Genomic DNA, 27,566 nt, shown 5'->3' with positions numbered 1-27,566 from the left:
CGGCTTTCAGGATGTCATGTCAGAACTGCACGAATTGGCTTTCCCATAACCGATGCTTACGGAATTCGTGCCGGTTGCATAGAAGGGGTAATTCTGTTCGAGATAGATTACATTTGTGAAGTAAGATTCTCCAACAAATGGATGATAAATATATTGGACAGTAGTTTTGTGGATCACTTCGTCTATCCTTCTTGTAGACGGTTGTGATGTGTGCTTTCTTCCAGCTACATGACACAATTTCTTTTCCCAATTATCTATTGTAGTTTATAGTTGAAAGAGGTACTAAATCAGCCTTAAACTCGGTTGCTCACGTGAAAGGGGTTTTGGCTTTGACATTCTTTAACTGATTAGAAAGGAAGTCAACTCAGAGAAACCGCACATAAACAACACAACAGTTACGTTAGTGATGGTTTCTGCCGTGGGCAGAGCGATATGACAACGGTCAACAAAGCAGAAGGCGTGAGCAACTCTGGTTGGTTGTTGCTGTGGTAGTTCTTTTCCAAACAATTAATTGTTATTCTGATCCGGATAAAAATGTATCAGTTGCTGTGACAGGACGATGCGTTTCTCAAGCATTTTCCAGAAATCGAGGTTCAAAGTTATACGAGCCTGTTCAGTACCACAATAGAGCGACAGGCGACGAGTAGCGTCACCAGGTCAAGCGGTTGAGGCGTCACACTACAATTCTACCCTCATTTCCCTTTTTCCTAATCTCCCAACAAACATTTGTTTCGCTACTTCGAATCATGTTTCTTTGGAGAGAAGCAATAGTAATAATGGTAATAACTGTGGTTCACTCCTAGCAATGTACAGTCGAAGAATAATAATGAATCGATATTAAATGGTTCAAATGGCTCTAAGCACTATGAGACTTAGCAACTGAGGTCATTCAGTCCCCTAGATTCAGAACTACTTAAACCTAACTAACCTAAGGACACGACACACATCCATGCCCTAGGTAGGATTATAACTTGCCACCGAAGCAGCAGCGCGGTTCTGAACTGAAGCCCCTAGAACCGCTCGCTCACGCAATAGAGATTATCGTTTATTTAACGATCTATTCTTAAAAATACTTTGGAGTAACGCTTCGTGGAGATGTATGTGCTTTTATAAGCTATTCGGATAAGTTCTGTAGCTTTACAAGTTACACTGAATTTCCTTGATGTTCGTGTCATAAGTTGTCATCAATCTTGATAATCTGCAAACTAAATAATTTTGTATGTTTATAAGTGAAAGAACCAAATTACATTCTCCTTTCTCTTTTGTCTCTACTAGCTAAGATGAATCTCTAGTGTGTTAAAATTAGACCAGGAGCTGTGGACTATACCTCGTCATGAATGTCGTTATTGTTACAATTTCTCGTGTCCAAAGAAAGACGATTCCTTATAGCGATATAAGTGTTTGGTGAATGCCCAGCAAAGCAATTATTACATCCGAACGCAGTACGGGCAGAACTGTAACCTGCCATTTCAACCAGTTGCGCTAACGGCGCTTCGCTTTGGCTTACGCTCTCGCAGTGTGTTCAGAGTGGCTCCTAAAGCTTTGAACCTCGAACTCGCCAAAACGCTTGAGAAGCTCCCATGCAAATGTCGATCTTGAAACCTATGTGATGTAGAACATTACTTCAGAGTGATAATAGTCAAATCGTCACTGTGGATTACTATGCATGTGCAAACCGACGTTAGACACTGTACTTTAACTGTACTCAATTGAAAACCGAAAATGTAATGCATCTTCAGTTGAGTTAATGTTGTGTACATAGTTCCACGTAGTCAGCGCGTACACAACTTTCCCACTAGAGCGCGCCCCGAAAAGCACAACAGCGCAGGCGCAGCGCTCGTCCTTCTCCGCACTACGAGATGGCGCTGTCATAGAGACGGACCAAATTCTCCTTCCGCCGATCCGCGTATTAATATGTAATGCAGCCAATGAGATTGCTGCTAACGTAGAACGTTTTCTCTCGGGTACCCTGGGGGGTCATGAGATGAATCTTTCTTTATACAGGATTATTCATAAGTACCTCTGGGGTTTTAGAGGACGACTCATATTAGTGAATAGAGCATCTCTTCAAGTTTCGATTCGTAATAAGCGCCGGAGTTGGACTACGCGACAAGCCTGTCAGAACATGTACAGTATGAGGGTCAGTCAAATGGAAACCAAACACCCGCCACAACGGGACCAGTGAATGGTTCCATTCAAAAGTAATTACCGCACTCGTTAAGTCATTTATCCCATTGGAAGACGAGACGATCGATTCCTGTTTCGTAGAACACGGTCGGCGTCTGCCGGATCCACAGCCGCACCCACTCTGGCACTTCCTCGTCTGACTCAAACCGACATCCACTCCTGTCTTTCTTCAGGTCGCAGAGACCTGTAAGAGGATGTTGCAGTCCCGAGGACAAACACCAAAGCTAACAGTGGAAACACCGAGGCAGGTGGCGCAGTGGTTAGCAGACTGGACTCGCATTCTAGAAGATAACGATTCAAACTCGCGTCCGGCCATCCTGATCCAGGTTTTCCGTTATTTCACTAAATCGCTTCAGGCAAATGCCGCGACGGTTTCTTTAAAATGGCACTGAGGAAATTCCTTCTCATCATTCTCTAATCCGATGGGACTAATCACCTCGCTGGTTGGTGCCCTCTCTTCATATTAACCAACCAACCGACAGTGGAAAAAGCCCACACCTCCCCCCCCCCCCCCCACCCCCAAGGAAATCCAAAGCTGTAACACAAAGTTTTGGCAAGGTCACGAGAGTCCTTCTTCGATAGCAGGGGCCTTCCATTCGTCGAGTTTGCAGGACGTGGAAGTACAATCAATGAGCAGCACTATGGATACACTGCGCAGAAACTGCGTTTCGCCATAAAGTGAAAACACCCAGAAATGCAATCGGGTGGGATCATCCTGTTGCACCATAACAGCTGCCACACAATGCCAACCGGACGGGGGGCTATGTTTCAGCTATTTGGTTCTCCGTACAGCCCTGATCTCTCACCGTGGGATTTCACATCTTTGGTGACCTGAAGAAAGACATGAGTGGACGTCGGTTTCAGTCGGACGAGAAGGTGCAAGAGTGGGTGAGGCTGTAGGTCTGGCCGTTGCCGACCGCGTTCTAAGAACGTAACTCATCGTCTCGCCTCCCAGCAGCGTAAATGTCTTAACGTGTGTAGTGATTACTTCTGAATCGAACCATTTCATGCCCTCGTTGAGCCGTCTGTTCGGTATTCATTTGACTGCCCCGTATAGGCAAACCATCCGCTCCGTATTATCGCATCGACTTACTTCGCGCCTTACATAGGCAACCCAGTGAACAAATTTTCAATGCGGGCTGCAGTCACGACTTCAAATGGCTCTGAGCACTATGGGACTTAACATCTGAGGTTATCAGTCCCCTAGAACTTAGAACTACTTAAACCTAACTAACCTAAGGACATCACACACATCCATGCCCGAGGCAGGATTCGAACCTGCGACCGTAGCGGTCGCGCGGATCCAGACTGTAGCGCCTAGAACCGCTCGGCCACTCCGGCCGGCGCAGTCACGACTTCCAGACCAATTCGTGCCAGCTACTTCAATTAACTGCGCGCACGTATTGACGTTTGCTGCCACGCATACTGTGCCCGCATTAAAGAACTGTAATACAAGTTATAAACTTGGATAGATGCTGTGTTCACTGACGGGCCTGTTTCCTGTATGTCCTCTATTTTCGTGGAATTGTCCTCTGAAACGCTGGAAGTATTTACGATGACTTGTATTAGCGGCATATTCATGTTTTTATTCGATCAAATACGCATTCCACTTGTCGTAGTTCGGAAATCTCATATTTCTGTGCTCACTAAAGGGTTTCACTGTGCTCCCTTCCTTCAGTTTACTGTAAAATGCCTAGGAGTGAAGAGAATTATGCAATACCAGCCGTTGGCTTTGACCAGTGACGTAATAGTAAGGTATTTAAAATTTTTAAAAAAGAACAAATCTTTTAATTGTCCTGATCGCAAAGATCTATTTCTACGATCAAAACAATTTAAAAATTTATAAAAAAAAGTACATAAAATCGCTTTCGTCCATCGCCTGCAAATGTCAGGCGCAGTTATCAGTGACGCAATACAACATGAGACACGACGCGTTGCGATAAAGGTCATACAGCGCGACGCTTATCCGCGGGACACTAGTTTTCCGATAGAAGCAATACAAGCAACAGGACACAGCATGCCGCAAAATACAAGCATGCCGCACAATACAAGCAACAGGACACAGCATGCCGCAAAATCCTCGCACGTGACACGTTCCTGTAGCCTTGTCACGGACAACTTCCACATACAATGAAGTTGGATGCCTCCTAATATCGTGTCGGATCTCGTTTTGCCCGGAGTAGTGTAACAACTCGACGTAGCACATACTTACCAAGTCGTTGAAAGTCCCTTGCGGAAATATCGAGCCATGCTGCCTCTGTAAAAGAAACACTGTCAGAACAGGCCTTGAAGGGTCAACGATACCAATCGGCCGCGATGTCATCCTCAGCCCTTAGGCGTCACCGGATGGGGATACAGAAGGGCGTATGGTTAGCACACCGCTCTCCCGGCCGTTGACAATCTTCGTAACCAGCAGATTAACGGTCTCATCATTGATTCCGTAGAACCGATGAACATCTTCTGAATTGCGATGCCTTGCTTTAGCGAGTCGATATAAGTCCCGCTCTCCTTCACGTGTGTCAAGTCTGGCGTATGTATAAGCAAACCATGAGGATTTGGTTGCTGCTATAGCCTGCTTTGCATCTCTTCGGGCTCTTCTGTACGCATTCCATCGCTCCACTGTTTTATCGGCAAGAAACTCATGACACAATCGTTTATTTGTGTGTAGCGCGTCTTTGACGGTGTCATTCCAAAGCCACGTATCTCTACAGATTCTCCGTCGTCCTGGTTGTGTTGTCCCAAGAATTTTTTTATGGAAAGTTTCCTCAAAATCGTATGAAAAAGCGGAGAACATGTGCGATTTATGAAACAGCAGCCTTTAATTTTTTAGATCAAAAGTAAAAGTGGAATAGCTACACCGTCTCACAACTGTGTCCAGCACACAGCCTGGCTAAGATGGGTGCACCGCTTCACTACTCGGACCTATTTACTGTCAGAGTGTCTCAGCTTCAGCACTGCATGATACTCCGTGAACACTGCATAGGTAGGCCTGAAGATACTTGCGTTATGTCCTTTTACAGTGTATTGGTAGTATTTGTGTTGTGGATACATGAGCGTCAGATAAAGGGATGAGAAAACACTGTCTATTCTTGTCGAATAGCACCAAGCGCTGCCAGGATTTAACATCAGAATGTGCTGTACGAGTAACTGTCAACAGCGCTATATACTCCCACCATATGAGACGCTACACCTACGACTACAGCTCAACCCAGGGCTTTAGGAATTTTACGCTACCACCTTATCTCCCCTTTCCGGGGCTAATGCGGTAGCCTGGAACTTCTTCCGTTACCGGGATTAAAACGGGCTCAGTACTACGTCACAACCTAAGTAAACGAAGAAAATAATGCAGACACACAACACAGTTGAATTCGTGCCCACAAGTAAACTACAGAGTAATTATTTCTTCTGTTATTACGTACATGTTAGCAATATTCTCCAACGCTTCCATAAAAAGATATCGTAGTTTTACGTGGCAGTGATAATAATAGTTAAATCAAAGATGTAATTTCACTCACCATACAAAACAAATCACCACCAAGAGGCATCACGCTAATACGCCATAACATCATCTCTAACTTTGATAATGGCCTCATTTTGCCAAAAACAACAATATACACCTTCAGGTATACAATTTCCAGTCGATGGTTACTCGCTGACAATTAGATCCTGAGAGCTACCAGACTACGGGGTGTGAATCGCTACATTTCAGCCTCAGTTTTAGTCCCACACATTTCCTATGAGATTAAGAGCGATTGATCCAGCGGACCGGTCGAAGTGCGACTGGGTGCTCGAACGTTCGTAAAACCGTGACAGTATGCGTGCTGCCTTCTGAGCACAGCCGTTGTCATCTTGGATGACGGAACTTATTGATCACGAAGAAAGGGCAATACCTGGTCACCGAGAATGTTAAAATAAGTGTCCTTGTTGAGATTCACCGTAACCTGAATGAATGAGCCCAAGTCATCGCAACACCTCCAAAACATCACAGAACCACCTTCGCCCTGAACTACGACTTCCACAGATTGTAGATTAAAGAAGATTATAGAATAACCACACTAGTAATAGTTTCCTCTTTTACATTCTGCAGAATCAGGATGGATAATTAACCAGGGAACACTTGGTTGTCATCTACAACAGGAAAATAAAAGAAGTCCAGTTGCTTCTGACGTTTATTTCTGCAAATTGAAAATCACCGAAAATATACTATTAGCGTAGCCAGACTGAATGAGAATATTCTAGCATACAACTGAAGTTTCTCATGTTGAGGAAATGGAAAGGAGCGATCTCTATTTCACTTGAAAGAACTTTATATATGCAGGACCGCATTAATCAATATTTATTATTGACGATCGGTTTCAACAGTTGAAACATCTTCTGAGCTTAAAAATTTTTTTGGTTATAAATTTTGTTTCATTACGAGTTTAGCACTCACGACACGTCTACATTATAGTGCAGAATATGCAGCACATTATACATAGGTCCGCCGAAAGTAAAACTATACACAGGCAAAAAGTACCGTTCACACAGCGTAGCACTCCACTATCTGTTATGCCCCATTATAACCTGTGGGAGCTAATCATACCTACTGATAAATATCATCTTTCTCAATTGATATTTCTACTAGAAGCCACTCTGGCACATTTACTATATTATTTTCTTCTTTTTCTTCATGCCATTCTCCGGCTTCGGCGCAGGGTCAGTACAGTTATAAACAAATTTGTTATGGCCAGGTTAAGGGGTGGCCGGATACCTTCCCTGTCGCCATTCCAATGAGTGCTATTTATGTGCCTAGCTTTTTTTTTTTAAGGCAACAGCTTACTTACGTAACAGGCTGTGTTGTTCAAATTAACAGTTATATTTGTTCATATTGATAATCATCTCCCTTATTGTCGACGAAATAAGATTTCGTCTGTGAGTGGTACAACGATGCTTGTTGTTGTTGTGGTCTTCAGTCCTGAGACTGGTTTGATGCAGCTCTCCATGGTACTCTATCCTGTGCAAGCCTCTTCATCTCCCAGTACTTACTGCAACCTCCATCCTTCTGAATCTGCTTAGTGTATACATCTCTTGGTCTTCCTCTACGATTTTTACCCTCCACACTGCCCTCCAATGCTAAATTTGTGATCCCTTGATGCCTCAGAACATGTCCTACCAACCGATCCCTTCTTCTAGTCAAGTTGCGCCACAAACTTCTCTTCTCCCCAATCCTATTCAATACCTCCTCTTTAGTTATGTGATCTACCCATCTAATCTTCAGCATTCTTCTGTAGCACCACATTTCGAAAGCTTCTATTCTCTTCTTGTCCAAACTATTTATCGTCCATGTTTCACTTCCATAGATGGCTACACTCCATACAAATACTTTCAGAAACGACTTCCTGACACTTAAATCTGTACTCGATGTTAACAAATCTCTCTTCTTCAGAAACGCTTTCCTTGCCATTGCCAGTCTACATTTTATATCCTTTCTACTTTGACCATCATCAGTTATTTTGCTCCCCAAAGAGCAAAATTCCTTTACTACATTAAGTGTCTCATTTCCTAATCTAATTCCCTCAGCATCCCCCGACTTAATTCGACTACATTCCATTATCCTCGTTTTGCTTTTGTTGATGTTCATCTTATACCCTCCTTTCAAGACACTGTCCATTCCATTCAACTGCTCTTCCAAATCGTTTGCTGTCTCTGACAGAATTACAATGTCATCGGCGAACCTCAAAGTTTTTATTTCTTCTCCATGGATTTTAATGCCTACTCCGAACTTTTCTTTTGTTTCCTTTACTGCTTGCTCAATATACAGATTGAATAACATCGGGGAGAGGCTACAACCCTGTCTCACTCCCTTCCCAACCACTGCTTCCCTTTCGTGCCCCTCGACTCTTATAACTGCCATCTGGTTTCTGTACAAATTGTAAATAGCCTTTCGCTCACTCTATTTTACCCTGCCACCTTTAGAATTTGAAAGAGAGTATTCCAGTCAACATTGTCAAATGCTTTCTCTAAGTCTACAAATGCTAGAAACGTAGGTTTGCCTTTCCTTAATCTAGCTTCTAAGATAAGTCGTAAGGTCAGTATTGCCTCACGTGTTCCAACATTTCTACGGAATCAAACTGATCTTCCTCGAGGTCGGCTTCTACCAGTTTTTCCATTCGTCTGTAAGGAATTCGCGTTATTATTTTGCAGCTGTGACTTATTAAACTGATAGTTCGGTAATTTTCACATCTGTCAACACCAGCTTTCTTTGGGATTGGAATTATTATATTCTTCTTGAAGTCTGAGGGTATTCCGCCTGTCTCATACGTCTTGCTCACCAGATGGTAGAGTTTTGTCAGGACTGGCCCTCCCAAGGCCGTCAGTAGTTCTAATGGAATGTTGTCTACTCCCGGGGCCTTGTTTCGACTCAGGTCTTTCAGTGCTCTGTCAAACTCTTCACGCAGTATAATATCTCCCATTTCATCTTCATCTACATCCTCTTCCATTTCTATAATATTGTCCTCAAGTACATAGCCCTTGTATAGACCCTCTATATACTCCTTCCACCTTTCTGCATTCGCCTCTTTGCTTAAAACTGGGTTGTCATCTGAGCTCTTGATATTCATACAAGTGGCTCTCTTTTCTCCAAAGGTCTCTTTAATTTTCCTGTAGGCAGTATCTATCTTGCCTCTAGTGAGGTAAGCCTCTACAGCCTTACATTTGTCATCTAGCCATCCCTGCTTAGCCATTTTGCACTTCCTGTCGATCTCATTTTTGAGACGTTTGTATTCCTTTTTGTCTGCTTCATTTACTGCATTTTTATATTTTCTCCTTTCATCAATTAAATTCAATATTTCTTCTGTTACCCAAGGATTTCTATTAGCCCTCGCCTTTTTACCTACTTGATCCTCTGCTGCCTTCACTACTTCATCCCTCAGAGCTACCCATTCTTCTTCTACTGTATTTCTTTCCCCCATTCCTGTCAATTGTTCCCTTATGCTCTCCCTGAAACTCTCTACAACCTCTGGTTCTTTCAGTTTATCCAGGTCCCATCTCCTTAAATTCCCACCTTTTTGCAGTTTCCTCAGTTTTAATCTACAGGTCATAACCAATAGATTGTGGTCAGAGTCCACATCTGCCCCTGGAAATGTCTTACAATTTAATACCTGGTTCCTAAATCTCTGTCTTACCATTATATAATCTATCTGATACCTGCTAGTATCTCCAGGATTCTTCCATATATACAACCTTCTTTTATGATTCTTGAACCAAGTGTTAGCTATGATTAAGTTATGCTCTATGCAAAATTCTACCAGACAGCTTCCTCTTTCATTTCTTAACCCCAACCCATATTCACCTACTACTTCTCTCCCTTTTCCTACTCTCGATTTCCAGTCACCCATGACTATTAAATTTTCGTCTCCTTTCACTACCTGAATAATTTCTTTTATCTCATCATACATTTCATCAATTTCTTCATCCTCTGCAGAGCTAGTTGGCATGTAAACTTGTACTACTGTAGTAGGCATGGATGGGCTTCGTGTCTATCTTGCGTTCACTATGCTGTTTGTAGTAGCTTACCTGCACTCCTATTTTTTTATTCATTATTAAACCTACTCCTGCATTACCTCTATTTGATTTTTTATTGATAACCCTGTATTCGCCTGACCACAGTATCTGACGTGTAGTGAATTTTTCTAACTGTTCACTTGTTCCAAATCAATCGTGTTTGCTTTGCTTCCGCCGGCGGGTGTGGCCGAGGGATTCTAGGCGTTTCAGTCTGGAACCGCGAGACCACTACGGTCGCAGGTTCGAATCCTGCCTCGGGCATGGATGTGTGTGATGTCCTTAGGTTAGTTAGGTTTAAGTAGTTCTAAGTTCTAGGGGACTGATGACCTCAGATGCTAAGTCCCATAGTGGTCAGAGCCATTTGAATCTTTCTTTTTTTGTTTTGCTTTGCTTCCAGGACATCAGAAATCAATCACAGCATGAGTAACTCAGTCGCTAATCGAGTCAGAGATAGCATAAACGAAACGAGAAACCACTCATCTACAGCAGAAGCAACGTCGCGGCAAGTTGCCAGAATTTGCCACAGCTGTTAGCTAAAAGAGAGTTCCACTTCTCAGGCGCCAAGTACAGAAAACAGCGACACTTAGCTGAAGCGCAGATATTCTGCAGAAGTCTCTAAATTCAACCATCAGATGAAGCTAAAGGGCAATGAGATCAGGTGACTCATGGAAGTATTACGAAGAGTTAAGTGAATACACCCAAGTCAGTCGACGAAAAGCACCATCAAAGATTTATTGCCTCAAGTGATGAAAAATTAGACTCATTTGAAAGAAAGACTTCTCCAGGGTGCAAAGAGAGTGTCCAACAGTACGATTATGAATCATTTTCACAACTACAAACCGAAAACTACACTGCTGACAAATATCGTGAACCACACATGGGAGGAGGAAACGAAATGAAAAGGCATGGGATACCTCTTAATATCGTGTCGGACCTCCTTTAGCCCGGCATAGTCCAGCAACTCGACGTAGAATGGACTCAACAAGTCGCTGGAATTCTACTGCAGACATACTGAGCCGTGCTACCTCTATAACCGTCCATAATTGCAAATTTTTGCCGATGCAGGCTTCTGTGCATGAACTGACCCCTCGATTATGTCCCATAGACGTTCGACGGGATTCATGTCGAGTGATCTGGATGGACAAATCATTCCCTCCAAATATCCTGAATGTTCTTCAAACCAATTGCGAACAATTGAGTCCCGGCGACACGGACCATTGTCATCCAAGAAAATTCCATCCTTGTTTGGGAACATTAAGTCCATGAATGGTTGCAGATGGTCTCCAAGTGGCCGAACATAATCATTTCGAGTCAATTATCGGTTCAGTGGGTCCACAGGACCCATTACGTTCCTATAAACACAAACCACACCATTAAGGAGCCACCACCAGCATGCACAGGGCTTGTGTCCATGGATTCGTGGGGGCTGCTCCCCACTAGAACCCTACCATCAGCTCTTACCAACTGAAATAGAGACTTATTTGACCAGCCACGGTTTTCCAGTCGTCTATTGTCCAACCGATACGGTCACGATTGCACTAGAGCTGCATGCGACGTCGTTATCTTAGCGAGGGCACTCGTGTCGATCGTCTGCTGCCATAGCCCATTAACGCCAGATTTCGCCGCCCTGTCCTAACGAATACGTTCGTCCTACGTCCCACATTGATTTCTGTGGTTATTTGACGCCATGTTGCTTCTCATTTAGCTCTGACAAATCTACGCAAACGCAGCTGATCTCGGTCATTTGTGAAGCCCGCCAGCCACTTGGTTGCCCATGGTGATGGGTAATGACTGAAATGTGGTATTTTCGCCACATACTTGACACTGCGGATCTCGGAATATTGAATTCCCTAACAATTTCAGAAGTGGAACGTCCCCTGCGCCTAGTTCCAACTACCATTCCGCGTTAGAGATTTATTAATTCCCGTCGCGCGACCATAAGCACGTCGGACACTTTCTCACATAAATCACCTGAGTACAAACGACAGCTTCACCAATGCACTGCCCTCCTATACTTTGTGTACCCGATACTACCGCCTTCCTCATATGTGCATATCGCTATCCCATGACTTCTCAATGTAGTTACTAAAATAACTAACTCACTAATGGACGTAGCCCTGACTCAAATCACATAGACTTCTGCGCACAGTGTCAGTTAACATACGTTTTATGGATATACACTACTGGCCATTTAAATTGCTACACCAAGAAGAAATGCAGATGATAAACGCGTATTCATTGGACAAATATATTATACTAGAACTGACATGTGATTGCATTTTCACGCAATTTGGTTGCATAGATCCTGACAAGTCAGTACCCTGAACAACCACCACTGGCCGTAATAAAGGCCTTGATACGCCTGTGCATTGAGTCAAACAGAGCTTGGATAGGGTGTATAGGTAGGTACAGCTGCCCATGCAGCTTCAGCACGATACCACAGTTCATCAACAGTAGTGACTGGCGTATTGTGACGACCCAGTTGCTGGGCCACCATTGACCAGACGTTTGCTGTTGGTGCGAGATCGGAAGAATGTGCTGTCCAGGGCAGCAGTCGAACATTTTCTGTATCCAGAAAGGCCCGTACAGGACCTGCAACATGCGGTCGTGCATTATCCTGCTGAAATGTAGGGTTTCGCAGGGATCGAATGAAGGGTAGAGCAACGGGTCGCAACACATCTGAAATGTAACGTCCACTGTTCAAAGTGCCGTCAATGCAAACAAGAGGTGACCGAGCCGTGTAACCAATGGCACCCCATACGAACACATAGGGTGATACGCCAGTATGGCGATAACAAATACACGCTTCCAATGTGCGTTCACGGTGATGTCGCCAAACACGGATGCGACCATCATGATGCTGCAAACAGAACCTGGATTCATTCGAAAAAATGACGTTTTGCCATTCGTGCACCGAGGTTTATCGTTGAGTACACCATCGCAGGGGCTTCTGTCTGTGATGCAGCGTCAGGGGTAACCGCAGCCATGGTCTCCGAGCTGACAGTCCATGCTGCTGCAAACGTCCTCGAACTGTCCGTGCACATGGTTGTTGTCTTACAAACGTCCCCATATGTAGACTCAGGGATCGAGACGTGGCTGCACGACCCGTTACACCCATGCGGATAAGATGCCTGTCATCTCGACTGCTAGTGATACGAGGCCGTTGGGATCCTGCACGGCATTCCATATTGCCCTCCTGGACCCACCGACTCCATATTGTGCTAACTTTCATTGGGTCTCGAAAACGCGAGCAGCAATGTCTCGATACGATAAACCGCAATCGCGATAGGCTACAATCCGACCTTTATCAAAGTCGGAAACGTGATGGTACGCATTTCTCCTCCTTACACGAGGCATCACAACAACGTTTCACCAGGAAACGCCGGTCAACTGCTGTTTGTGTATGAGAAATCGTTGGGAAACTTTCCTCATGTCAGCACGTTGTAGGTGTTGCCACCGGCGCCAACCTTGTGTGAATGCTCTGAAAAGCTAATCATTTGCATATCACAGCATCCTCTTCCTGTCTGTAGCACGTCATCTTCGTGGTGTAGCAATTATAATGGCCAGTAGTGTAGTTAGCGAGATTGTTGTGAGCAATGGGCTTCTTCAAATTATTAGACTCCATCCACGGGCTATTCGTCGGCTTATTTTACTGACAGTTATATTACATACCCAGAAATCTTTTATCATAATTAGTCCTGACTTACGTCCGTAGCAGACATTATTATCGATCGATCACCATACTGGAAATAGAGTAATGTGTGTCCACCCCACCACACCCCACTCCCTCCCCCTCACCGTCCCCCAGGAGATACCATGTTGATACCGTGTAACACCGCCTCTAGGTATGATATAGGTTTGAGTTCGGCGAGGAAAATATGAGGGTTGCCCAGAAACTAATGCTCCGCATTTTTTCTTCAACAATTCTTTATTGAACATAATGAGAAATACGGAAACGAAAGAAAGGTGTTTTATCTACACACCCCACTTTTTACACGTAATCTCCATCCCGTTCCGTGGACTTCCTCCAGCGCGAAACAAGGACGTGTATGCCCTGTCGGTACCAATCCTTGTCCTGGTGGCGGAGCCAGTGCTTCATTGTGTGAATCACCTCCTCATCGTCCTCAAAATGTCTTCCGCGAATGGCATCCTTCAATGGCCCAAACAAGTGGAAGTCCGAGGGGGCTAGGTCAGATGTGTCAGTTGTGACAGCCGTGACAGCCGTGGATGGTCTCCCCGACCGCTGCAGATCGTGGAGCTCCACCGAACCGCCTCCTGATGGCCTCACCTTCCGTGTCCGGGGACTAACTGTACTTCTGTCGTCAGCAGGAGCTGCATAGACTTCGCACGAGCGTTTGTGAATATTCCCCACAGTTTCTTCCTCTGCAGTGAGAAATTCAATGACATCACGTTGCTTGTAACGTATATCACCTACAGTCGCCGTTTTGAAACTGTCCTGCAGCTACGCTATCTGTCGGAAGTGGCGTAAACTTGGTGAGCTCACTAGGGAGACTTCAAATACATACGTAACGTTTTACATTCGTAGCATTGTTGGCGGATGAGAAAAAAAAATGCAGTGCATTACTTCCTGGGCAACCCTCGTAGTTCACACCTTTTACCAGGTAGGCTATACCCAGCTAAAGCCACTAATTGATGACTAGATCCTGCACAACTGCCAACTTGCGGGCATGTTCATTAGTACATTTCGTCTAACACTCGAAATACTGCGGAACAGTTTTTGTAATTTTAAGAGAAAGGTTTTGTGGCAGTGATTTTAGCGTTTGTGAGTGGCAACTGTGCTGTGACTTGCGCGGTAGTATTATTTTCGGAGGCAGAATTTAGCTTTTCATCATTGTGCTGCTACTTAGGGTCTTTCCCGATTGTCAAAAACTTGGCTACCAGGGTTAGATCGAAAGGGTTTGAGTCGATTAATGTCGAGGCAAGTCAGTGATTGATCAGAGAGGGTAGTTACCAGCACGTCGAAATCACAAGAAAATAATTCATTCTCTCCCTAGTTCTGTTGTTTGGCTGCCGGGCACCTGAAGACAGCGATAATCTGCCGATCTGAGGTCTAGCTAAATCGGTTTAACTTTGCCCTCAACTTGATCTACCAGTCTTTTGTTCTCGATGCTTTTAAATGTTGTTATTTGCATTTTTTTCGTTTGTTTCCCTAGTTGAGTAGACCAATTAAAAACGTATTAAACTTTTGGGACATTGTGACATTGTGCTATCGCTCAAAAAAATTGCAAGTTAATATTCAAATTATGGGCAAGCCTTTCTAGTGCAATCTGGTCTTAGAGATAAATGTAACCAGAAGCACTATACACTGGTGAATCTTCTCTGTGGATGGGAAAACAGTGCAGCGAAGCGCTGTGCACTCTCTGGGAACGAGTCAACAGGTTTCCAGTAACTGAAATCAGCTGGGCTACTTTAATCAATCCGCGACCACCTGCAATGAAGCATCATCGTGCTGTTTTGATATGCAGGGTACAGCAGCCGAGAGGACTATAATGATCTGTCACTTTACAGGCTTCGTTGGCTGCTCTGACTGCCAGTTCATTGCCCGTAATTATCGCTTTCCTCGGTGCCCAGGAGAATATCACACTCTTCCTCAGGTGTTGTAGACGACGGTGTGGTTCCTGTATGGACTGAAGAGGTTTCCTTGCTGGTTAATCGCATTGTATGGCTTGTACGAGTAATAATTTGAGTGAATCGGAGCAGATGAATTCCGGGGGCCGCAGCTATACAACCCTCTGGCTGGTATGTAGCTCGTCATCATAAACAGTGCACTTTCACGGAGAGTCTGCCTCAAGATGCAATCGGGGAAAAATACTGAAGAGCAACGATCTCCTTATTGCTTAAGTGAATCACTGAAATTGAGTGTGTTACTACTGGATACCATAAATGAGTGCGGCGCCTGTGGCGACACAAACCACATCCATGCACGCGCGCAACAGCACTTCAACGCAACTGAGAGCAAGTCTTCGGTTACGCGACCGAACCGGCATTCATTTACACGAAAGGAGTGCCGCTCGACAAGCGCACGGGTACTGCCGCATGGCTTGCGTCATGACAGCCGCCGTATTGGAATCTCACCTTCAGCGATGTGTGGCGCGCACATTTACACGGCAACAGTTATTGGAGGGCTTGAATTAATTATCAGCACCATTACACTATTAAAATCTGTCTAAATAAGGGGCACCGAGTCAGGTGGAGCAATGGTTAGCATAAAGGATTCACATTCGGGAGGGCGACGGTTCAAACCCCAGTCCGGCCATCCTGATTTACGTTTTACGTGATTGCCCTAAATCGCTTCAGGTAAATGCAGGGTTGGTTTCTTTGCAAAGGACACGGCCGATTTCCTTCCCCATCATTTCCTAATCCAGGCTTGCTGTCCGTCACAAATGACATAGTTGTCGACGGGGCGTTAAACACCAATATCCTCTTCCTCCGCTTTGACGCGCTTGACCGGGATAAACTTATATCCAGCCCAAATTCAATAATTAAAGGCATTTAGCTATCTAATCAATTCCACAAGGGTTCCGAGATAAAACAGCTGAACTAGAATATGTACACAGCCAACAGTTCACACTCTACCTGCACCTAACTCCTTGGCAACTTCCTGCAGTTTACACTAATACCACACTCAATTTTCCACGGAAACAAAGGGAATTTAATGTCTGCAAATTGAATATTGCCTAGTCCGCTTTCTCATTGAGCACCACCTCCAGCTAGTTACTGGATCCACGGCTTACTATACGGCCTCTGCGTAGGAATCATGTGCGCACTTCCAAAACCGCTGCGGTAGCCTGGAAACCCGGAAAGTTCTCTGCAGTATTAGACATCCATCCATGGCAACACACTTGCGAACTATTGAAAGTTGTGTATGGGCGAAACAACTTTACTGATGCCTGATAATCAGCAACTCCAGACTTTATATAAGCAACACAAGACTTGGAAAAAAAAAAAAAAAAAAAAAAAAAACCTCCAATCCACACCCCTCCCACTCGTCCCTCTCCCCCACCTCTACCCCTACTGACTAGTGACATGCTCGAACACGGTTTCCAGCAGTCTGAAAGCAAATACGTATGATGGCATAAGTATACGCGTGCTCCCACACAATGAGTGACAATGAGTCATATGGCGAGCACATAAATAACATTCCAACAGTAGCTTCATCTACAGTATATATATAAAAGTTCGTGCAGCCACCGTGGTGGCCTGTTGTAATCTGTTCAGGCTGCTGGAAACCATGGTACTGCGTGTCACGTCTTAACTGTGTGTAGTGAGCCTTTACTTCCCTTTATGCTTGAAAATGGGAGAATGTAGAAATTACAATTGCAAGTAGACTGAATATACTAAAAAATAACATAATGGCTATGGATCCAGTCCCATCAAAATTTTCAAGAATCGTAGGTTAAATCTCCCTATTTGTTCCAGAAGTCTGGAAATAATTCTGGGCCTCTTGAGCATTCAGTGTGCCAGACGGCTCGATCACTACTCAAGACTGTTTTCGGGCACATAGTACTACGCAATAGGAAACAATGCAATTTTAATTTTGATTGCCCCTACAAAAACTTGTACCAACCGTCTGCCTACTTACCGTTCATCGTTGTTGCTGTCTGTCCTGCCACATTTCGTGACTGTCGACAGTCGGACTGTAAGCCGCTGATCTGTATACGGGTAGTTGTTCATTGATACTACTGGAAATGGGAAGAACACAACGGAAATCTTGGACACACGTGAAATAACACCAATGCGCATCATATTATCATTTACAATTTGATATGAACTAGCTCCCCACGACTCTTCGGGGAACATGCGCTTAACCAGATAACCTAGAAACGACTCTCACTGTCGACTCCCGCGTATCAGATTTATACTGTATCAGCATTTGATGCCGAATAATATCTGGTGTACTTGCGGTTGAGTCTAACGGACAGCTATCACACTGCTGTCTTCCTTGCGTATATCTGAGGCTTAATTTTACTTCAGTAACTGTTGGCATAAGACTGAACTTGATTTTTAGTAAGCTTACCAACCACTAGCTATTCAAATGGCATATTTATTAAACAAAGAAAACGCGTTTCGTCTGAAGCAGTGTTGTTTATGTCACATTTGTCGGCCCCCTATGTTAAATTCTGTGGACAATACACATGTCTAAAACCAGCCTCAGGATACACCCCACAAACAGATATATTTCACCTGAGCTGCAAAGCGAAAAACTGTTACTGCTTGAAAGAATCCTAGGTCTTATTAAATTCTGCAGCGGAAGGTCATAACGATTAATCATAATATCATATGCATACGGAACCGGTTTGTCCTCGTGCTGACATTGAAGTGCGACCTTAAAATGGTCCAGACATTCCGGGCGACACGTACCTAACTGTAACAAACACTCCGACGTAATTTCCATTCACACTTAAAGCGAGCGATTTCCAGTTCCGGAACCAGTTTACATAACCCTGTCCGATGTCCGTAATCTCAGGGATTTACGCTGGCTGTCCCTGGTTGAAGCCAACGAACGTCCTTGCTCAATTGGCGTCAGATTACAGCGCCTACATCTACATCTACATTTGCACTTCACTAGCCATCTTACGATGTTTGGCGGAAGGTACTTCAATCTTTTTCCCCATACCCTGTCCCATTCACGAATCATCCACGGGAAGGACAACAATCGCTAAGCCTCCATATGAACTGCAGTTTCTATCATTATCTGTTAGTGGTCATTACGCGAGACGTATGTGGCTGAAAGTAACACGTTGCTCGTGTCTTAGAACATCAACTCTCCACTTCAAGGAGTTTACGATGTATTTATTTCATTTACTGATAGTTCGAAGAAGTGGGTAATGACGAGCTCGATTAAGAACATTCGTTTTTAGCAGATTACTGAAAGCCTTACTTATCTAATACACTTTGGAATACACTCACTTTAGCAATACATTAATACCTCGGACTAGGTGGACCGAACGATACCGCAATAAGGCAAATTCGCGCAAGTCAGGGTCCAATTTTGCGTATAAATAGGCCTACATGCAAATTGTGTTCAACTGGGACCAGAGTTTACAGAAAACGATGTAATTACGAGAAAAACATTTATTAAATGTTAAACAATAAAACAAATCATATTACAGTATAGTATTATTCACTGCAACAATGTAAACCAATGTTATTGTGACGTAGACTGCTTCCTAAAATCTAAAAATGTAGTTTGACGAGTCATTCTTAATTCTCACGCAAAATATCCTCTTAGCGCATTAATAAAATTGTTATGTCCCGTTTTATGGTGGAAGTAAGCATCTCGTTGGATCCTACATTTTTTTAAAATTTGTAAACCTTTTTTAACTGAGGCCTTCTGTCAAGTCTGTAACCTTTATTTGATCTTCTGACTGAACTTGGTCTAAAGAATCAGTTTGTTCAATGTTTTGCTCTTGTTTACGCATTTCTACACTCATGCACCGGGCGAGGTGGCGCAGTGGTTAGCACACTGGACTCGCATTCGGGAGGACGACGGTTCAATCCCGTCTCCGGCCATTCTGATTTAGGTTTTCCGTGATTTCCCTAAATCGTTTCAGGCGAATACCGGGATGGTTCCTTTGAAAGCGCACGGCCGATTTCCTTCCCCATCCTTCCCTAACCCGAGCTTGCGCTCCGTCTCTAATGACCTCGTTGTCGACGGGACGTTAAACACCACTACCCTAACCTAACCACTCATGCTGATAAATTAAGGATAATGCTGATACATGGTGAAACAACGCTCTGGTGAGCGGTTTGCTAGTTTAAATCACCTCGGGGTGTGACCATGCGGTGCATTTGACCTGCGGTCGTCGCACGGTGGGGCTGGCAGTAGTCCAAATAAGCAGAGGTGTGTTGGTGTATGTCAGAGTACGGTGCAGCGAGTAAGTGTGCAGACGTTTTCACACGTGCTAATGGTGACTTTGTGTTGAAAATGGCTCAAAGAACTCATGTTGATGACGTTATGAAGGGTAGAATACTAGTGCGACTGCAGGCTGATCACACACAGCAGGTCGTAGCATGGGCCCTCCGTGTGCCACAAAGTGTGATCTCAAGATTATGGCAACTATTCCAGCAGACAGGAAACGTGTCCAGGCGCTACAGTACGGGACGTCCACAGTGTACAACACCACAAGAAGACGGCCACAGAGTACTGCAGGTAGCCTTGCTCTGGGCTTTACCGCAGCCACTAGAACAATTGTCTCCAGACACACAGTCTACATACGACTGAACAGACACGGTTTATTCACCTGGAGACCCGAAAGTTGCACTACACTGACCCCTGGTCACAGGAGAGCCCGTAAAGCCTGGTGTCAAGTACACAGTACATCGTCACTGGAACAGTGGTCCCAGGTTACGTTCACGGACGAGTCCAGGTATAGTCTGAACAGTGATTCTCACCGGGTTTTCATCTGGCATGAAGCAGGAACCAGATACCAACCCCTTAATGTCCTTGAAAGGGACCTGTGTGGAGGTCGTGGTTTGATGGAGTGGGGTGGGATTATGATTGGTGCCCGTACACCCCTACCTGTCTTTGACAGAGGAACTTTAACAGGTCAGGTGTATCGGAACGTCATTTTGCACCAGTATGTCAGCCTTTTCAGGGGTGCAGTGGGTGCCACCTTCCTCCTGATGGATGATAACGCACGGCCCCACCGAGCTGCCATCGTGGAGGGGTATCTTTAAACAGAAGATATCAGGCGAATGGAGTGACCTGCCTGTTCTCTAGACATAAACCCCATCGAGCATGTCTGGGATGCTCTCGGTCAACGTATCGCTGCACATCTTCAAACCCCTACGACACTTTAGGAGCTCCAACAGGCACTGGTGCAAGAATGAGAGGCTATACCCCAGCAGCTACTCGACCACCTGATCCAAAGTAAGCCGGCCACTGTGGCCGAGCGGTTCTAGGCGCTTCAGTCTGGAACCGCGCGACCGCTAACAGGTTCCTCAGTTTTGCAGATGGTCGGAAAACACACTTGATGTCATATCTTTCGAGGACTCTTCCGATTCTTGACGACATGGCACCAAAGTACGACAAGAAGGCCAAGGTGGTGGGTGTCTTCGTATCTTCATTCTGCTCCATAGACTGAACTCGTTTGGGCCTGAATGCATTACGTATCTGTCGCTCAGAATAACCGTTTTGACGGAAGACTCTTCAAATGTTGCATCTCACTCGGCAGGCTTTCAGAGTCAGATACCACACGCGCTCTATGAACTAGCGTACGTAATGCACTACCGCACTGTGCCGGATGATTGCAGCTTGTGGCCTGAAAATATAGATCTGTATGCGCTGGCTTGTGGTATACGCTGTGTCCCAAGGTTCCATCTGCTTTCCTTCGTACCAAAACATCAAGAAAAGGTAAAGTGCCAACTTTTTCCACTTCCATAGTGAAGTTAATATTCGGATGGAGTGAATTTAAATGTTGAAGAAACGTAGGTAGAGTATCCAGTCCGTGTGGCCACGCCACAAACGTATCGTCAACATACCGCAGAAAACAAGAGGGTTTGAGAGTGGCTGACTGTAGTGCTTTATCTTCAAAGTCCTCCATAAAATAATTGGCCACCACAGGAGAAACAGGGCTCCCCATGGCGACACCGTCCACTTGTTCAAAATATTGGTCTTGAGATAAGAAGTATGTTGAAGTAAGCACATGTTTAAATAGTGCCACTATGTCCTCCTCAAACTTGTTACTAATGAGCTCTAAAGAGTCCTGCAAGGGGACCCTTGTAAATAAAGACACAACATCGAAACTTACTAAGAGATCCGATGATTGCAGTCTAAGAGTTTTCAAACCACCTATGAAATCCTCAGTGTTGCGAATATGATGGTCGCACTTGCCTACGAGTGGTCCCAATAGTGACGTCAGATATTTGGCAGGTGCTCCAGTGTTGCTCACGATGGGGCACAGAGGCACCCCATTCTTATGGATCTTGGGTAGGCCATAGAGTCTAGGAGGAACTGCAGCTTGTTGACGTAAACCATTAGCGACTTGCGCTGGGATCGAGCTCTTTCTGATGAGTTCCAAAGTCTTCCTCTGGATCCTACCCGTCGGATCACTTTTTAATTTACTCTATGCAGGATCGTCGAGCAGTTTGTGCATCTTGCTGTTATATTCTGTGCGTGAGAGGAGAACAGTAGCGTTTCCTTTGTCAGCAGGTAAGATGATGATGTCACGGAAAAAACGCTGGACGACGCTGCACTTTCGGTGCTAGAGAAAGGTCTGAATCTTGCTCCTACACCTGGGACCATTCCTATCCGAGATGTGATTAGTGGAATAGAACAGGCTGTTCTGAAACTTCCTACGGAAGCTGCCGAAGAGATTAGGCGTGATTCATGCCGTATCCTGACTCGGGCGCCACCTAAGAAGACCAGCTTTAACATTACCGCAGCTGAACGAACTCCACTATAAGATCTGAGAAGAGACCAAGACATCGTCATCTGAAATCAAGACTTCAATCAGAAGAAGATAAAATGAAGAAAAATAAAGAAGAATTAGGTGTTGCGTTCAGATCCGCATGCACAAGAAGAAAGATCAGAATAAGAAAAACGACAAATCGGTGAAATACTTTAGATATGGAGGTTCAGGTCACCATGTAATCGAGTGTTAAAAAACTGGAACCAAACACAGTGCCCTCCGCGTGGTGAATATCATCTAGGAAACTGCTGGGCAATATAGGAACTGCCTTTCTTACAAAGAGGAACTTGGGAAGATGAAGAAAGCGCCAAAGACAGTTTTTCTTTCTGATGCAAGAAAAGAATACTGATAAGACAGAAAGTGGAAGTAATGAGCACATGTGAAAGGAAAATTATGTCACGTTTGAATAGCTGCAAAAATACTAAAACTAAGCTTGCAAACGGAAATTTCATGTGTTCTTATCTTGTTTGTGAAGCTGGATCATAACAGGTGTTGTTGAAAATACGCCCCAAGTCCGTGAATTGTCAAGAAATTTATTGTCAGTAAATGTCATCTCTGAAAAGGGACGAGTGGGAACTTTTGACAAGGAAAAGGTGAAGATTGTGAAAGATGGAGATGTTATTTTGTAGGGCAACAAATCAGAAAATGGACTGTACATCATTAACGTTGGAAATTACCGTAAAAAAGAAGTTCTAATGGCACAAAAGAAGAAAACAGTGGCACAAAAACTAGCACATCTAAAGAAGAAAACACCAAAACTGTCTGATGATGTGACACTTCTTATTGTGAAACATGATGGCAAAGCAAGTATGAAAACCATTCAACACTGTGTCATACAGAGCAATGAGATTCCTTGAGATTATTCTCTCTAGTGTACGTGATAAGATAATCCCCTAACTTATCTCAATTAAGAACAATTTTTAACGTGTCTTGATGATTATACACATTTCTTCAGGGTATATCTTCTGAACACAAAAGATGAAAATGAAGGCTACATCAATGAATACGCAAGTGGAAGTTAAACTCATCTCAATCTGAAGGCCGAAAAAAATAAGATATGACAAAGAAGGAGAATATAGAAGTGCTGATTTCAAGGAATGATGTAAAAAGGAAGCTACAGTGATTTACTACGCTATTAAAGAACTTCCTGGTAAGGCAGCAAGAATAAATCGTACTATCATGAACAAATTAAGGACCATGTTGTTTGGTTAAAGAATTGGAAACCCAATTTGGGGCTATACTGTTCTGACTGCAGTTTATCTCATGAACAAAGTCATGCTACAACTATTGACGTGACTGCAGCTCAAATGTGGTATGGTACAAGACAAAATTATCAAGATTGAATTTTTTTCTGTGGTATTCACAAAATGACTTGGGTATTTAAAAAATGAGTATAAGAGATGAAAGAAGTGTTCTTGTAGGATATACAAACAGTGGCTTTGTCATATGGAATCCTAAGACTGGAAATTTTATGACGCAAGAAATAAGAACAACCTAGAAAAAGATCTATCAGGAAAAAACCCTCAAACACATTTGCCAAAGAAAAATGATGATTATGTCATGTTCACATACAAGGAATGCATTGAAGGTGAAGACAAGTTTCAAATGGTTCAAATGGTTCTGAACACTATGGGACTTAACATCTGAGGTCATCAGTGCCCTAGAACTTAGAACTACTTCAACCTAACTAACCTAAGGACATCACACATATCCATGCCCGAGGCAGGATTTGAACCTGCGACCGTAGCGGTAGCGCGGTTCCATACTGAAGCGCCTAGAATCGCTCGGCCACAGCCAAAGACAAGGAAAACTGGATAAAGACTATAAATGAAGAGAAAGAATCATTGAAGAAAAACGAAACTCGGACTCTGGTGAATAAAGAAACTGCTCGTGCAAAATGAGTAACTATATGAAAATGGATTTTCAAGGAAAAGGATAATGGAAAGCACAAAGTTAGGTTGGTTGCCCGAGGATATCAAAAAGATCAAGCAAATATTTTTAGTTTTGTTGTACAAACTAATTTCCTGAGATTCTTATTTGCACTTGCTGAGCAAGAAGATTTGAAAATTACAACAATTGGTGTCATAATTCTTAATGGTGATCTAAAAGGAAATTTTCACAGAAATTCCAGAGGGATGCAAGGCACCTGGGAAAATTTGCCTGCTCAAAAAGGCACTGTATGCTTTGAAACAAGTCAGTGTAGTCAGGAATTGAACAAGTTTCTTAAGAATGAATACTTCATCCAACTGAAATCTGTCCATTGGTTTTACATATCAGATACTGACAAGAAAACGTATCTTGCTATAAATGTTGACAATGGGAACCCATTTGGAGAAGACATCTGTCAAATGAAAAATCTCCTCCAAAAACTTAAGAAAAATATTGTCATTACAGTCGATGAAGAACCAATATTGTATTTTGGACTTTAAATCAAAAGAACGAAAGAAAATGTTTATATTCACCAAGAAAAATATGCTAAAGAAGTTGTGAAAAGATACAGAATGGAAAAATTAACAACTCCAATTTCACCATAAGAAGAAACAGGAGAAATAAGTGCAGAAAAGTGAAACGTTCCATATCGTGGAACTACAGGCAGTTTGTTGTATTTACGCTGCACTTAGCATATGCAGTGAACTATGAAAACAGAGCAATGAGTTACCCATATCACTTATACGCCCAAAATCTGAAGAGAACTTTAAGATACGTGAATTCAACGACAGGGAGTGGAATATTCTACTCATCAGAAATACAAGAAAAAGAAATAGTGGCTTACTGCGATGCAAATTTCGAAGGCCACAGGAAAGATAGAAAAAGTACTACAGATTGTATACTTTTGTACAATTTGCTCAAATCACTTGGTTCTACAGGAAAGAGTGTATCCACAGAATACATATCTGCAGCTCAGTGTTGTCAAAAGAAGAAAATTTTGAAGAATTTCATGGGAGAATTGTTGAATACAGATATAAAAATTACACTTTAAGTGGACAACCAAAGTGCAATAGCAATGACGAAATCTGGTCAAATGTCAAGAATAACTGAGCAGGTTGAGGTGAAGTATCATTTCATCAGTGATGAACTAATCATGGATGGTTCAACATACAATACTACCAAAATCGAGAACACGTTGCTGACATTCTAAGTAAACCTCTCCAAAACATTGCTTTTAAAAGTCTGAAAGGAATTTATATGAATATTTGTTGAGAGTTACGGGTGGAGCATTAGGCAACGATTGACTAGGACAGATGAAAGGAATACAGTAGAAGAAGAATGGGTAGCTTTAAGAGATGAAATAGTGAAGCAGCAGAGGATCAAATAGGTAAAAAGGCAAGGCCTAGTAGAAATCTTTGGATAACACAAGAGATGTTGAATTTAACTGATGAAAGGAGAAAATTGAAAAAGGCATCAAATGAAGCACACGAAAACGAATACAAACGTTTAAAAAATGAAACTGACGGGAAGGGCATAACTGCTACACAGAAGTGGCTACAGAACGGATGCAAGGATTTGGAAGAATATTTCACGAGGGGAAAGGTACACCGCTTACAGGAAAATGAAAGAGGCCTTTAGGGAAAAGGGAAGCAGCTGCAGGAAAATCAAGAGCTCAGATGGTAAACCAATCCTAGGCAAAGGAAGGAACGACGGAAGCAGTATGTAGAGGCTCTATGCAAGGGAGAGCAACTTGAAAGCAATAGTGCAGAAACGGAAGTGGACGTACATGAAGGTGATCTGGAAGATATGATACTGCGAGAAAGATTTGACAAAGCTCTGAAAGATCTAAGTCGAAACAAGGCCCTGGGAGTAGGCGATATTCTGTCAGAACTACTGACAGCCTTGGGAGAGCCAGCCATGACGAAACTCTTCCATTTGGTATGCAAGATGTATAAGACAGGCGAAATACCCTCAGTCTTGAGGAATAATGTAGTAATTCCGATTCCATAGAAAGCACTTGCTGACAGGCGTGAAAATTACCAAACTATCAGTTTTATAAGACATGGTTGTAAAATATTAACACGAATTCCTTACAAAAGAATGGAAAACATGATAGAAGCCGAAATGGGAATATCATTTTGAATTCCAGAGAAACGTGGGAACACACGAGGGAGTACTGACCCTCCGTCTTATCTTAAAGGATAGTTCAAGAAAAGGCAAACCTGCCTTTATAGCATTTGTAGACGTATGGCAATGTTGACTGGAATTCTGTCTATGAAATTCTGTAGGTAGCAGCGATAAAATACAGGGAGCGAAAAGCTATCTACAATTTGTAGAGAAATCAGATGGCAGTTGAAAAATAGTCGATGGGCATGAAAGGAAGGCTGTGGTTCAAAAGCAAGTGAGACAAGGTTGTAGCCTATCGCCGATGTAATTCAATCTGTATATTGAGCAAGCAGTAAAAGAAACCACAGAAAAAACTGGAGTACAAATTAAACTTCAGGGAGAAGAAATAAAAACTTTGAGTGAATTTTATCCATAGTGGATGCTGTCGAACTCCGTGACTGTTCCTTTATCGGGTGTAGAAAAATATCCGCTACCAGTCACAATAAAAGGTTATTTATTTGTCAGACGACCGGTTTCGGGCTTGCGCCCACCTTCAGGTGTTTATACATTCATTTACAACAGTATAAACATGTAAATGAATGTATAAACACCTGGAGATGGGCGCAAGCCTAAAACCGGTCGTGTGACAAATAAATAACCTTTTATTGTGACTGGTAGCGGATATTTTTCTACACCCGAAAAACTTTCAGATTTCCCAATGACATTGTAATTCTGTCAGAGACAGTAAAGGTCTTGGAAGAGCAGTTGAACGGAATAGACGGTGAAAGGAGAATATAAGATGAACATCAACAAAAGAAAAAAAGGTTAATTGAATGTAGTCGAATTAAAGCAGGGGAAATTTAGGATATTAGATCAGAAAACGAAACACTTAAAGCAGTAGATGAGTTTCGTTATTCGGGCAGCAAAGTAACTAATGATGGTCGGAGTAGAGAAGATATAAAATGTAAACTGGCAGTGGGATGAAAAGCATTTCTGAAGAAGAGAAATTTTCTAACATTGAATATAGTATTTAGTGTTATGAAGTCTTTTCTGAAAGTATTTGTCTGGAGTGTACCCATGTATGGAAAAGAAGCATGGACGGTATACAGGTTGGGGAAAAAGAGAATAGAAGCTTTCGAAATGTGGTCCTACAGAAGAATGCTGACGATTGGATGGGTCAATCACGCAGCCAATGTAAAAGTACTGAACAGGACTGCGCAGACAAGAATTTGTAGCACAACTTGACCAAAAGAAGGGATCATTTGATAGCAGACTTTCTGAGACATTATGGGATCATCAACTTAGTATTGGAGGGAAGTGTGTGTGTGTGTGTGTGTGTGTGTGTGTGTGTGTGTGTGTGTGTGTGTG

At 43.3% G+C, this 27,566-nt stretch overlaps 1 non-coding gene across 1 annotated transcript; it reads left to right on the top strand.

Moving 5' to 3' along the window:
- Nucleotides 1-19,190: 19,190 nt before the first annotated feature.
- Nucleotides 19,191-19,263, top strand: Trnaa-cgc. The gene has a single exon. It is a non-coding gene; the product is annotated as a tRNA-Ala (tRNA).
- Nucleotides 19,264-27,566: the final 8,303 nt, after the last annotated feature.

Source organism: Schistocerca piceifrons, chromosome 8 (genome assembly GCF_021461385.2).
Source record: "Schistocerca piceifrons isolate TAMUIC-IGC-003096 chromosome 8, iqSchPice1.1, whole genome shotgun sequence".
NCBI classification, from domain to species: domain Eukaryota; kingdom Metazoa; phylum Arthropoda; class Insecta; order Orthoptera; family Acrididae; genus Schistocerca; species Schistocerca piceifrons.
This window is presented reverse-complemented; position numbering and strand designations above follow the sequence as displayed.